This window comes from Gigantopelta aegis, chromosome 3 (genome assembly GCF_016097555.1).
Source record: "Gigantopelta aegis isolate Gae_Host chromosome 3, Gae_host_genome, whole genome shotgun sequence".
NCBI lineage: Eukaryota > Metazoa > Mollusca > Gastropoda > Neomphalida > Peltospiridae > Gigantopelta > Gigantopelta aegis.
In genome coordinates, this window is record NC_054701.1 from 60,983,031 (window position 1) to 60,995,893 (window position 12,863).

General features: G+C 41.7%; 1 protein-coding gene across 1 annotated transcript in view; it reads left to right on the forward strand.

Moving 5' to 3' along the window:
• The window catches only part of LOC121368373, a 39,877-nt gene extending 27,594 nt beyond the window's left edge, over nucleotides 1–12,283 (forward strand). The window contains exons 2-5 of the transcript XR_005957511.1: nucleotides 1,759–1,952; nucleotides 10,315–10,385; nucleotides 11,113–11,197; nucleotides 11,851–12,283. The gene's annotated coding sequence lies outside the window, so the exon portion shown is untranslated. The remainder of the gene's footprint in view (nucleotides 1–1,758; nucleotides 1,953–10,314; nucleotides 10,386–11,112; nucleotides 11,198–11,850) is intronic.
• The last annotated feature ends 580 nt before the right edge of the window (nucleotides 12,284–12,863 follow it).

A 12,863-nucleotide genomic window follows, 5' to 3' on the forward strand; every position in this document is an offset into this window, starting at 1 on the left:
TACCGAAGGGTGGGGTTGAAATCCGTCGGGTCAGTGGAAGGATATGTCTATCTGATAATCTTGAAAATTAATTAAAATGGACAAGGAAAAAAAAAAAAATAATAAAAAAAAATAATGATAATTAAAAAGAAGAACAAGAAGAAGTTAAAATGACCATATCATCGCGAGGGTGGGGGACTGGACAGCATATTCCTACCCCTTATATTCACCATCCACCTCTGATTGTTGGGCCTTTCATATCCAAGTGACAGACTCCCTGACTTGTTTGTGCTGGGGTGTTGTTAATCATTCACTCATTCATTCATTCACACTGGCGTAGGAAGCGTGGGGGATGGGGGCGAGGGGAGGGGCATGCCCCCACTTGATATATATATATATATACACACATATACATTGTATATATATATGTGTGTGTGTGTGTGTGGTGTGTCGTCCTCCCCCCCCCCCCCTTCTTTTGGCACCTTCCTACGCCATTGATTCATTAATTCATTGTTTGTGTATGTTTGGTATCGTTAAAAATAGATATGACCTACAGCGCATTCTCATTAATAGAACCACGTAAACAGACAATTCACAGACCCTCTTGAGCGCTCCTCCCTCCAGAAACCTCACCCATATACAACCCCGTTAACCCCACCACTTCCGCATAAAACACATAAAAATCAAATAAAAAACATCACCACCAACAAAAACCTTCATTAATAAACAATAATAAAGCTTAAAGAACAATACATAGATCACAATAACTATAATACATTCATTCATACATACAGGCTCTCGTCATTTCTAGAAACAGTCGTAAATATTTCCGGTTGACGAAAGCCGTGCGTAATGCTATACAGAGCTCATTGTAAATATTATATCTATATCAAGTGTCGCGTAGTGTTAGATCACAAAAATAAATCCAACTAAACCTAGCAGTTCATTTTTCTCGATGACTATGTTTAACGCGCACAGTTTTTTGTTGATGTAATCGTATCTATAATCAGTTGGGAGTCATCGATTTAATCTATAATTACCACTTACCTTCTTTAGTAACAGAACAAACGTTAGAGTATGTGTGTGTGTGTGTGTGAGAGAGAGAGAGAGAGAGAGAGAGAGAGAGAGAGAGAGAGAGAGAGAGAGAGAGAGAGAGAGAGAGAGAGAGAGAGAGAGAGAGGGAGGGAGGGAGGGGGAGGGGGCAAAAAGAAGCAGGAAAGGTTGAGAGAGGGAGGGTTGCAGGAGGATGAGAAAGAAAGAGGGAAGGCAGAAAAGATGATACGGGGCAACGAAGGCAAAGAGCGCAAGGGGGGACGGACGGACACACGAACGAGCTGGCGGACGGACAGATGGACGGATGAAAAGAAAGAAAGAAAAAAATGTTTTATCTAACGACGCACTCAACAGGTTTTAATTACGGTTATAATATGGCGTCGGACATAGGGTTCAGGACGAATACATGTTACGATGCACCATGCATTGGATGGATCGATACCGGTATATGCGGTATATTACGTACAATTTGTACATCATGGGATATTCAAAATGGGTTTAAAAAAAACAAAAAAACTTTAACATAGGCTGAATGTGGAGATCGATGTTGAATGTGGAGATCGATGTGTCAGTGTGGATGTAATGGTGGGGAAAGGACAAATAATGACCTTGATGTTTAAAAAAACACACACAAAAAAACACAGTTAACTATGACCCCCACACTTCCATTTTCACAAATAACCATCTGTTGCTAGAAACTATTTATCTGTTTTTATTTGTTAAAAGCTCAGCTGTGACATTAAAGTACGGCTAATAAAGTCCACAGACGGTCTGCACTGCTGATCAATACACTAGAAGTCGGAAGAAGACAACACGTGGCACTGTAAGTCATGGCGGCCAAGGCAAGCCTGTCATGGTGTATTTTAATGAGTGTTTTAATGTCCACAAGCGGGAGAAAGATCTCTTATGGGACATTTAAGGTATGTGAGACAATGACAATGATTTTGTCAGTAGTTCATAAGGTATAAAATTAAGCACATACAGAGTATTTCAGGCGGTGGTGGTGGGTTCGAACCCTCTCTGCTCCAAGAAAATTATCTGTTTTACAATGTATTTTCCGGAGAAGCATGACCCGAACCCCCCTAAAAGCTTTGATCGCAACAGTCTAGACCGACCTGAACAATTTATCAATTGTACTACACCGAGCAACAATAGAGACTCGAATATTTGTTAATTTTTTTTTTTAATTTTCTTTGTATTTTCATTTATATATTTATTTATTTAAATATATTTATATTTTCATTATATGATGATTTCGGTGAATATATTATCAAAATGAGCCTAAAATATTCATAAGACACTGATAACTTTGATAGACACAAAGACTAGCGGGATTCAAGGTGGATGATTTGGGGTAAATTACAAAATAATAATAATAACAACATTCAAGTTTCTTTTGTTGGTCGGTATATTATAAATATTAGTCCGGTCAACATTTGCATGTTTCGCTTTATAATTATGATTATGTATAGTTTTTAAATGTAGCTTATGTATGTATGTATGTATGTATCTATATATATATACTGTAAATCATGTAATTAATACGTCATGATATTATTGCGTCCGTACATGAGTGAACAAAAATGCGTATATTTATTGATGCGTCGGGCAAAAGTCCACATCACATAAAAATCACAGTTGTGTTGTTATTATATTGTTTGGGCTTCATCTTTCATGTTAAAAAAGTCAGTAGTTGTTTTCACAGCTACTACATAACCTGAAGCTAATCGCATGGCGGGTCGACCAGGAAGCCCTAATTACTTATAGTAGTGTAATTAGTATAACTACACTTTATTGTTAAGGGTATGCCTCGCACTTCTGTGTGGTGATTGCTTCTAATTAATCCATTCCCAGTCTGGAGCTCCACGCGGTAAGACGTGTTTGTTTCGCTTGTGCACACTGCACGTACTTTCGTGTGCTCGACTTGTGGGTCCTTCATTTCGTTGTTTTTGTCAGCGAAATGAAGTTTTCTACTGGGATGTATGCGGCCATTGGAACTGATTGAACGCTGGAACGCTTCTCGTTTCGACAGCCTGCACCACCATGTTGGATTCTTTTTTAGCGAGATTCCTTGCCTCCACGTCATTTCTCCGTCAGACTGTCGATTAGTTTTTTTCGTGACTCGTATGACGGCCATTCTGCAGAACGCCACGGTTGTTCGCGTTTAGTCTCTACATGTCCGAGCCTGTCCTAGCAGCACTGGAAGATTGACCGCCCTAAGAAATAGGAAGCGGGGTCGGCCCCTACTACTCTTTTTCTAGACTTTACCTTGCTTTATTGTGATACCATCTCGTATCCTCCGGAGTCGGGCCCGTCCGCACCACTATACCAACCCATGACGACTGGACTATACCCTAGTTTAATACTCTCTTTCGTTCAAACAGATCCGGCTTCTCAAGATCTGTATTTCAGCACAGCACTACACCTTCAACGTCTATCGACTGTCAATCTAGGGGTTTTCTTGACGGGATGCAACCCATCTCGTCCCAATAAGCTGTGCACCGAAACAGCCTTAACGAGGCCACTCACGTGGACATATCGATCGGACTTTAAACTTTTAGATCTGCGTTCAAAATTTTATGTCGAAATTACTTCTTTTTTTAAAAATATTATTAAATAGTCCGATCCTCTCTTCTTTCTCTTATTTAATTTTGGACTGTCCTTCTGAAATGCTCCAAATTATATAAATATTCGGTCGAGCAGTCAATTCTTTTTTTATTTTTGGCTTGTAATCTTTTTATTTATTTTTATTTATTCTATTAACTTTTTTACTAATTGCTATTTTAAAAATTCTGCCCATTTTCAATAATAAGAGGGGGTGGCTGGATTGGGATGGAGTGAACAGGTGGGGGCTGAGCCATGGCGAAGGTTCCGATGGACAAAGCCCCCTGAAGTTTCGGCCTTCTGGACATTTTAGAGCCTTATTTCACTGATTTCCGAGGATCTAATTCCTAATTAATAATCCCCTAAAGTTGATAAAGTTTTGCCGCTTTCCGCATTCACACCAAAATATATAGAAAACGATTTAATTTTGTTCTTATCGATGCAAGCCATACTCGGTTCAATTGTACACCTGATTGACAACAGGGCGAGGCATATTATTTTCACTAACGGAATGGCTTTATTTGCATCTTTCTAAATAAAACTGAAGTAACAGTATATGTTTGGAATGAACCCCCCTGGATCCGCCACTGAAAAGATCCCTTGCTGCATTAGGAAAAATGTAGCGGGTTTCCTCTGATGACTACGAGTCAGAATTACCATGTCTGCCATCCAGTAGCCGATGATTAACAAATCATTGTGCTCTAGTAGTGTCCGTATGTAACGTCATCACGTGGCGAGGCTTACCGCCTGTTTACGAATTCACTTCATTCACTGAAGAAATGTGGTTTTTAAAATGTTTATAAACCGTATTCCCACATCAAAATCGTATCTCTGCATAATGCAGTTGAAAGGATGTTAGATAAAGTCGTGATTGCTTCCATGATGCACTATTAAGTGCTCGTCCTTAGGAGGAGAGACGGACGGACGGACTAACAGGATGGTTCATCCCTCCAGCACCGCCCGTAGGAGGACAGCCACTCCCAAATAAACCCAAACTGGCACAGATTAGAGCACTGGCCTCGGTGTTGTCGTGGTTAAGTCATCGAACATAAGGCTGGTAGATACTGGGTTCTCAGCCCGGTACCGCCTTCCACCCAAAGCGACCGGCCTCGGTGGCGTCGTGGCAGACCATCGGTCTACAGGCTGGTAGGTACTGGGTTCGGATCCCAGTCGAGGCATGGGATTTTTAATTCAGATACCGACTCCAAACCCTGAGTGAGTGCTCCGCAAGGCTCAATGGGTAGGTGTAAACCACTTGCACCGACCAGTGATCCATAACTGGTTCAACAAAGGCCATGGTTTGTGCTATCCTGCCTGTGGGAAGCGCAAATAAAAGATCCCTTGCTGCCTGTCGTAAAAGAGTAGCCTATGTGGCGACAGCGGGTTTCCTCTCCAAATCTGTGTGGTCCTTAACCATATGTCTGACGCCATATAACCGTAAATAAAATGTGTTGAGTGCGTCGTTAAATAAAAAAAATAAAATTCTTTCCACCCAAAGCGAGTTTTAGGTGTAAAACCACTGCACCCTCTTCTCTCATTAACCACTAACAACTAACACACTGTCCTGGACAGACATCCCAGATAACTGAGGTGTGTGCCTAGGACAGCGTGCTTGAACCTTAATTGGATATAAGCACGAAAATAAGTTAAAATGAAATGAAAAGATTAGAGCTCAATGGCACATATATATATATATACTCTTCAAAAGAAGAAACGCAAAACCACATTGTCGTAACATTTGGAGAATTGATTTAATTATTGAATGGCGAGTCCGATAATTACCAAATGTTGCAGGATTGTTCACAATTCACTCTAGTCCATTGTAAGTAAGTGATAGGACACACCACCAAGGTCAAGGTCATCTGGAGTCGATACCGGGTGTGGCCTCCGCGTGTGTTGACAACTGCCTGGCACCGCCTGCCCATTGAAGCAACCAGAGTACGGATGACGTCCCGGGGGATGGTGGCCCACTCGGCCTGCAAGGCTGCTGCCAGCTCGGGCAGGGTCTGGGGCTGTGGTTGTCGCTGTCGGAGGCGTCGGTCCATCTCGTCCCATAGATGCTCAATTGGGTTCAAATCCGGTGATATCGATGGCCAAGGAAGGACATTAATGTTGTTGTTCTGTAGGAAAGCCGTTGTGAGACGTGCTGTGTGAGGCCTGGCGTTGTCATGTTGGGAACACTGCGTTGGCGTTGGCCATAACTGGAACGATGTGTGGCCGGAGGATCTGGTCAATGTAGCCCTGTGCATTCAGGTTGCCCTGCACGTGGACCAGGTCAGTTCTGCCAGTGTGTGAGATGGCTGCCCACACCATGACACTACCCCCGCCGAATCTGTCCACTTCCTGCACGCAGTTTGCCGCATAACGTTCACCACGACGCCTATACACGCGACATCTTCCATCATGACGTCGGAGCAGAAATCGGGACTCGTCACTGAACCACACCTGTCTCCATCGCAGTTGAGGCCATTGTCGATGAATCTGGCACCACTGCAGTCGGAGTCGACGGTGTTGTGGTGTTAAGATGACACCTCGAACTGGACGTCTGGCACGAATTCCTACCTCACGTAGGCGGTTCCGTACGGTCTGGTCGGATATCCTGCGCAAACCTGGTATTGCTGCGGCTGTGGAGGTGGCAGTAGTCAATCGTTCCCGAAGGTGGCGTACCCGGATGTAGCGGTCCTGCCCGGGGGTAGTGACCCGTGGTCGACCGGATCCATGTTGCTGGTAACGGTCCCACAGTCTGGAGATGGTGCTTGGGGACACATGGAATGCCCTGGCAACGGCCGTTCTGGATTCGCCTGCGTCTAGTCCGCCGATGGCATTGTTTCTCTGCGGTTCACTGAGACGTGGCATGTCCTGGATTGTCAACTGTCGGCCAGATACAGAGGCCAGGCAAGCGAACACCCTGCACTTTTATACTGTCGGTGTTCATGTTGCACGTGCAGACAACGCACGTGCAGTGGTGACATGGTTTGCACGTGGCTGCGTTTTTGCGAATATTCACATTTTGGAACTTTATTGTACAGTAGCTGCGTTTTATCGAATGTAACCGTGGGAATGTGTTTGGGACATGCAATGACCTTATATTCACAAAGCATGAACCGGTAGGAAACATAAAATCGGAGTTATAACCCATTTGTACCCTTTTGCGTTTCTTTTTTTGAAGAGTATATATATATATATATATATATATATATATATATATATATATATATACTACTCAAAAGAATTTAAGGGTCAGACGATATTTTCGACATTATTTTCTGAATGTCAATTATATTAGCTAGACCAAATGTCACGCATGGTATTGTTCCATTTTGACGAAAGTGGGTCTAAGCAACCCATAAATGAATTAAAATCCACTGTCATTGACACTGTCGACTAGTTCTAATGGCGAAAACATGCTTACATTTGCACGTAAATTAGGGCGAAAGCGAAAGGTCTGCTAAGTGCCCATAAATTACTTTTTCACAAAGCGCTTCATTTGCACGCTTTGCACGTGTATTCCATGTTCCCAATGCTGAATTTCCGTATAATTGGAGCTTGCGTTCGGGTACGGGACACACTCCAAATTCGACAATGGTACGACGTCAACTGACTATCGAGGAAGGGCTATTGCTTGGCTTCAGGATGGCAATACGCAAAGAAATGTTGCTCTGAGACTTGGTGTCAGTCAGAGTGTCGTTGGCCGACTGTGGCAACGGTACCAAGCAACGAATTCTGTTCGAAATCGTCCACGTTCGGGAAGACCCCGAAGCACTACAAATAGAGAGGACCGCTACATCACCAATATGGCTCTACGTCAACGCACAACCACTGCACGCCGATTACGTGACAATCTGCGGACTGCGACTGGAACTCGAGTGTCTGATCAAACCATACGCAATCGTCTGAGAGCCAATAATCTACGCTGCCGTCGCCAGGCTGTTCGACCACCACTCCTACCACGTCACAGAACGGACAGACGTCACTGGTGCACACTTCATCTGCGGTGGCAACGTGTTCAGTGGGGTCGAGTGATGTTCACTGATGAGTCCAGGTTTAGTCTCCAGTTCAACGAAGGTCGGGTTCGTGTCTACAGACGTCCTGGGGAGCGCTTCGCTGACGTTAACGTTAGACAACGTCACCGTTTCGGTGGCGGCAGCGTCATGGTGTGGGGCGGGACCCCCCTGTATGTGGTGGATGGCAGTCTGAATGGAATCCGCTTTCTGAATGAGATTATCCGGCCGTTGGTTCTCCCAGGCCTTCAGCAGATTGGCGGCGGGCCAGTTCTGCAGGATGACAATGCCAGACCCCACCGCGCCAGGGTGGTAACGGACTTTCTCAGACAACAAGGTATCGCCAGGATGGATTGGCCAGCATATTCGCCTGACTTGGCCCCAATAGAGACGCCTGGGACGAATTAGGCAGGAGAGTTCGGGATAACCATGCCCCTCCGGCCAACTTTCATGATCTGGGTCAACTTCTTATGGCAGAGTGGCAGGCCATTCCCCAAGAGTTCTTCAGACGTCTGATCAACAGCATGAGGCAACGATGTGTCGAGTGTATTCGCGCCAGGGCTGGATTCGCACACTATTAAACGAATGTTCTAATGTGTAAAATCCATGTTTGACAACCTTCAACTTTGACAGCATGTCATGTGACTTTCTTGTATACAGTGACGTTTATTTGTGGGGTTTTTTGTAAATATGGAACAATAAATAAAAAATTTGGTGTAGTTTACATCATCAATCTAATACACTCTGAAACTTATTTGGTTATAAATTTTTGACCCTTAAATTCTTTTGAGTAGTATACATACATATATATATATATATATATATACATATATATATATATATATATATATATATATATATATATATATATATATATATATATATACACATGAATAACTGTAAAAACTGATGATATTCTGCTCCACCGGTGACATCCGTCACGAGTCCATAGTTCACTGTTTAAAAATTATCAACATCATCATCACATTCATTATTATTATTATTATTATTATTATTAGGCTAGGAGGGCCGGGAATCTTGTTTTCCTACCACCTCCTCTCTACCCCATCGCACGTTCCACATGATGAACATAAAATCTACTCTTTTTTTTCTTCTTTTTTTTGTCTAGTGCGGGATAAAAAATGGATTGTCCTCCAGCCCTCTGTACTATGGCAAAGATATTTATATTTATGCATTACTTATTCCCATATACACATATCCATGCAAATGAAAAAATAAAGGTGCAGATTTGGACGGCGACCCCTCTTTGGCGACTGTCCCTCGCTTATATAAATATAAATTATTAAAATCAAAGCCTGTACTACCCCTATCCCTAAAATGTGATATTTTGACTTACAGTGGTCCAGTCTAATTAAAATTAGCTCCACTATTACATGTGGATCTAACAGCAGTCCGTTGGAGCTCATGTCCAATTGATATTTCATTCGACCAATCAAAACCTTACTTGCAAAATCATGCCAGTGATTTGAAAAGAATTTGAAAACATTCGGGATTATGCCGAGGGTACACGAAATGATTCGGGTGAATTACGAAGTAAAAAAAGTAAAGTTTGTTTTATTTAAAGACGACACTAGAGCACATTGATTTTTTATCTTATCATCGGCTATTGGACGTCAAACATATGGTCATTCTGACACTGTATTTTTTTTTAGAGGAAACCCGCTGTCGCCATATGGGCTACTCTTTTATGGCAGGCAGCAAGGGATCTTTTATTTGCGCATCCCACAGGCAGGATAACACAAACCATGGCCTTTGTTGAACCAGTTATGGATCACTGATCGGTGCAAGTGGTTTACACCTACCCACTGAGCCTTGCGGAGCACTCACTCAGGGTTTGGAGTCGGTATCTGGTTTAAAAATCCCATGCCTCGACTGGGATCCGAACCCAGTACCTATCAGCCTGTAGACCTATGGCCTAACCACGACGCCACCGAGGCCGGTCAATTACGAAGTATGCCGGAAACTAATTTCAATATAAAATTTCAAGACGAAAAATAAAACCGTGATGGTATAGCCATAAAATCTGTTTATACTAGTATACAATCCAAAGTTTATTACTGCACTATTTCCCCCTGGGTTTTTTCAATGTTGAAATTGACCAACAAGTTTGCCTATTGCATAAAGTCTCGCCCGTTATTTTTAGAATTTGTATGCTCCCGAATAACGCTATAAAAGGCGAAGTGTAATTGGTCGATATTTAAACTGTTATTTATAGATGAAGTGTCACCTAGACATGGGAGTCCACGCAATGCTGTTAGATCTACTGGTAGACCAGTAGAGCTAATTTTAATCAGATTGACAATGGTCATTCTGAAACAGCGGTAAAGAAACCTTTTCAATATAAAATTCCTCTGTATCTTTTAATTTTGTTGGATACATGTAAACATTAAACTAATCGATAACGATAAAATAAATTGATGGATGGATGGACGGACGGACGGACGGACGGACGGACGAACGAACAATAGCCTACAACGTGATAGATCTTAAACGATATATATTTTAAAGGGCATAATTGTTTTGTATTAATCATTTCGTAAATGTATTTATCAACTTTTTTTTTCTTTTCTTTTTTAATTCTCTATGTTCTGTATTTATCAGTTTTATATTTATCAACTTGTTTTAATTATGTGTCTTTTGGGGGTTGTTTTTACAGATGGGCTTGAGCTGAGATTTTGGCGATCGGTTCCCTTCGGTTGTACAGTTCAGATCGGAAGCATTACTTTAGTATCCTTCACCTGTACATAAATATAAATACTAGTACCCCCCCCCCCCCCCCCCCCCAAACACACACCAGTCTGTACACGCAGAGAGAGAGAGAGAGAGAGAGAGAGAGAGAGAGAGAGAGAGAGAGAGAGAGAGAGAGAGAGAGAGAGAGAGGGAGAAGGGGAAGGAAGAAATGAAAGAAGGAAGGGGGAAAGCAAAGCAGAAAATAAAGAGAAAGAATTTTATCGGGTCTGAGTATATACATATATAACCAATTTTTACTTCTGACATAAGTGGTTACAGATGGGGGTGGGGTGGGGTATTCCTGGCATGGGCGTATATAGGATTTTGAAAAGGGGGGTTCCAAAATAGATTGCAGAGATATTGGGCATATATTTCTATGTTGAGTTTTGAAAAGGGGGGTTCCAAAATAGATTGCAGCGATATTGGGCATATATTTCTATGTTGAGTAAATATAATAATGTCAGATATCAATGTCAGATATATTAAATTATATAAAAAAACGATTTCAGGGGGGTTCGGTCGAACCCATCGACTCCCCCCCCCCCCCCGCTATGTACGCCCATGTCCTGGCAGGACCAACTCAGGACGTCATATTGTCTGTCCCAGGTGTGCTATTTCAGACTGTGTGATTTACTTGTTCATTTAACGTTGGTTTTATCTGATTTCTCCTAGCAAACTGTAACTGTCTGCCTGAATACTATGTTTAACCTTAACACGTACTTAGTGCGCCAGCCCTGTTAACTGAAGGGGACAGAGACACCAAAGACCCGCACATTTTACTCCTAGACGACAAAAAGCATCCAATTTATGTAAGTAGGCTTTATTTTTACGTGCATGTAGATATATTATATGTGTTCGCACGTAAACAATTTAACATGTAAAATTAACCTTAAAAAACAATTCCAATTTTGTTTGGACGTAGACCAGTGGTAAAGCGCTTGCCTGGTAGGACCAACCCCCGTCGATACGCCCATTGGGCTATTTCTCGTCCTAGCCAGTGCACTTAAACAGACTCTTTGTTGCTAATTACATAGAGTGGCGGCAGCGGGTTTCCTATCTAATTATACCCGACGCCATATAACCATAATTAAAAGGTGTTGAGCTTGCTTTAAATACAACCACTAAACAAACACTATAACATATGTAGACAAACGTCGTTATCTCATCTTGTTATATCATCATGGTCCCGTGAAATACTTTCACAAACATGTGTTGTTATCTCCATCTATTTGGGTTGGACCTTTAAACATCGAGATATCGACGTTTGGCTATATATTATACCCTGTATTTTACCACAATGAAGAAATCTTTAGAAAATGTAAGTAATGCGCATTCGACATTATACTTGGTGCACCAAAGCTTTTGCACTCCCTTTAAATCATATCCGCCCCTGTAGTCTTATATAAATATCTTTTGTACTATATCGTACTAAGATACGACTTTGTAATGTTTCTTATTTCAGAGAATAGACCTCAATCATCTTAACCTAGAAGATATTCGAACCATGTTGAGAGACATTGGCTTCTATAGGAAATCTGGTTATACAGCCGACATTCCCGCAGAATATGACAGTGGTGTTTCTCCGCCGCCAGATGGCGCAACGTTTGATATATTGACTTCCGGGAAATCAAAATGGTCGAAACATGGGCGCATAATAGTCGGATAAACAAAGCCAACGACCGTGTGACAACCACATACACGAACCGTTCATTTTATGAAGTCCATGGCGGAAAATGATGTTTAATCGTAGCTCTGGATGGAGAAATAACTGAATGATGGTGTTGTGTGTGTAGTTGTCACTCAAATAAAATTTAAACCAAAGTTGAAGAGCATACAAGTCTGTATTATATAATATTAATTTTTGAACAATCTGATCAATAAATAATATATTTATATAATTGTGTTGATATTTGCCCGCAAAAACAATATATATATGGTGGGGGTGGGGGGGTGGGGGGGACTACCATCATTTTACCTTGATATAGATGACCAAAAAAAATAAAATTAAAAAAAATAAAATTTCGTTCTAAAGTGGGGGCCCTGTACCCCGTCCCCGCTCGCTACGGGCCTGGATAATACTGATTAAAAAAATATACTAAAGGTTACAGACTGTTTGGGTTGTAGGATGAATTTCCTAGGTGGACGCACTGGGTTTTTCCTGCCCCAAATTAATAACTGCTATATCAAAGACTGTCTTGTCTGTGAGAAAGCGCATATAAAAAGATTCCTTGCTGCTAGTGAGAAAAATGTGGCAGGTTTCCTCTGAAAACTGCAGTCAGAATTACTAAATGTTTGACATCCAAAAGATGATGATTTTATATAAAGTTCTCTGGTAGTGTCGTTAAATAAAACATACATTAGTTGATATACCAGTTGTAAGACACTGATTGGGGAAGGAAAACTATCATAGGTTCCACTATGAGGCAACTATTCTATCAGAGCTAAATCCTGCATCCCACCACCATTTGAAGACAA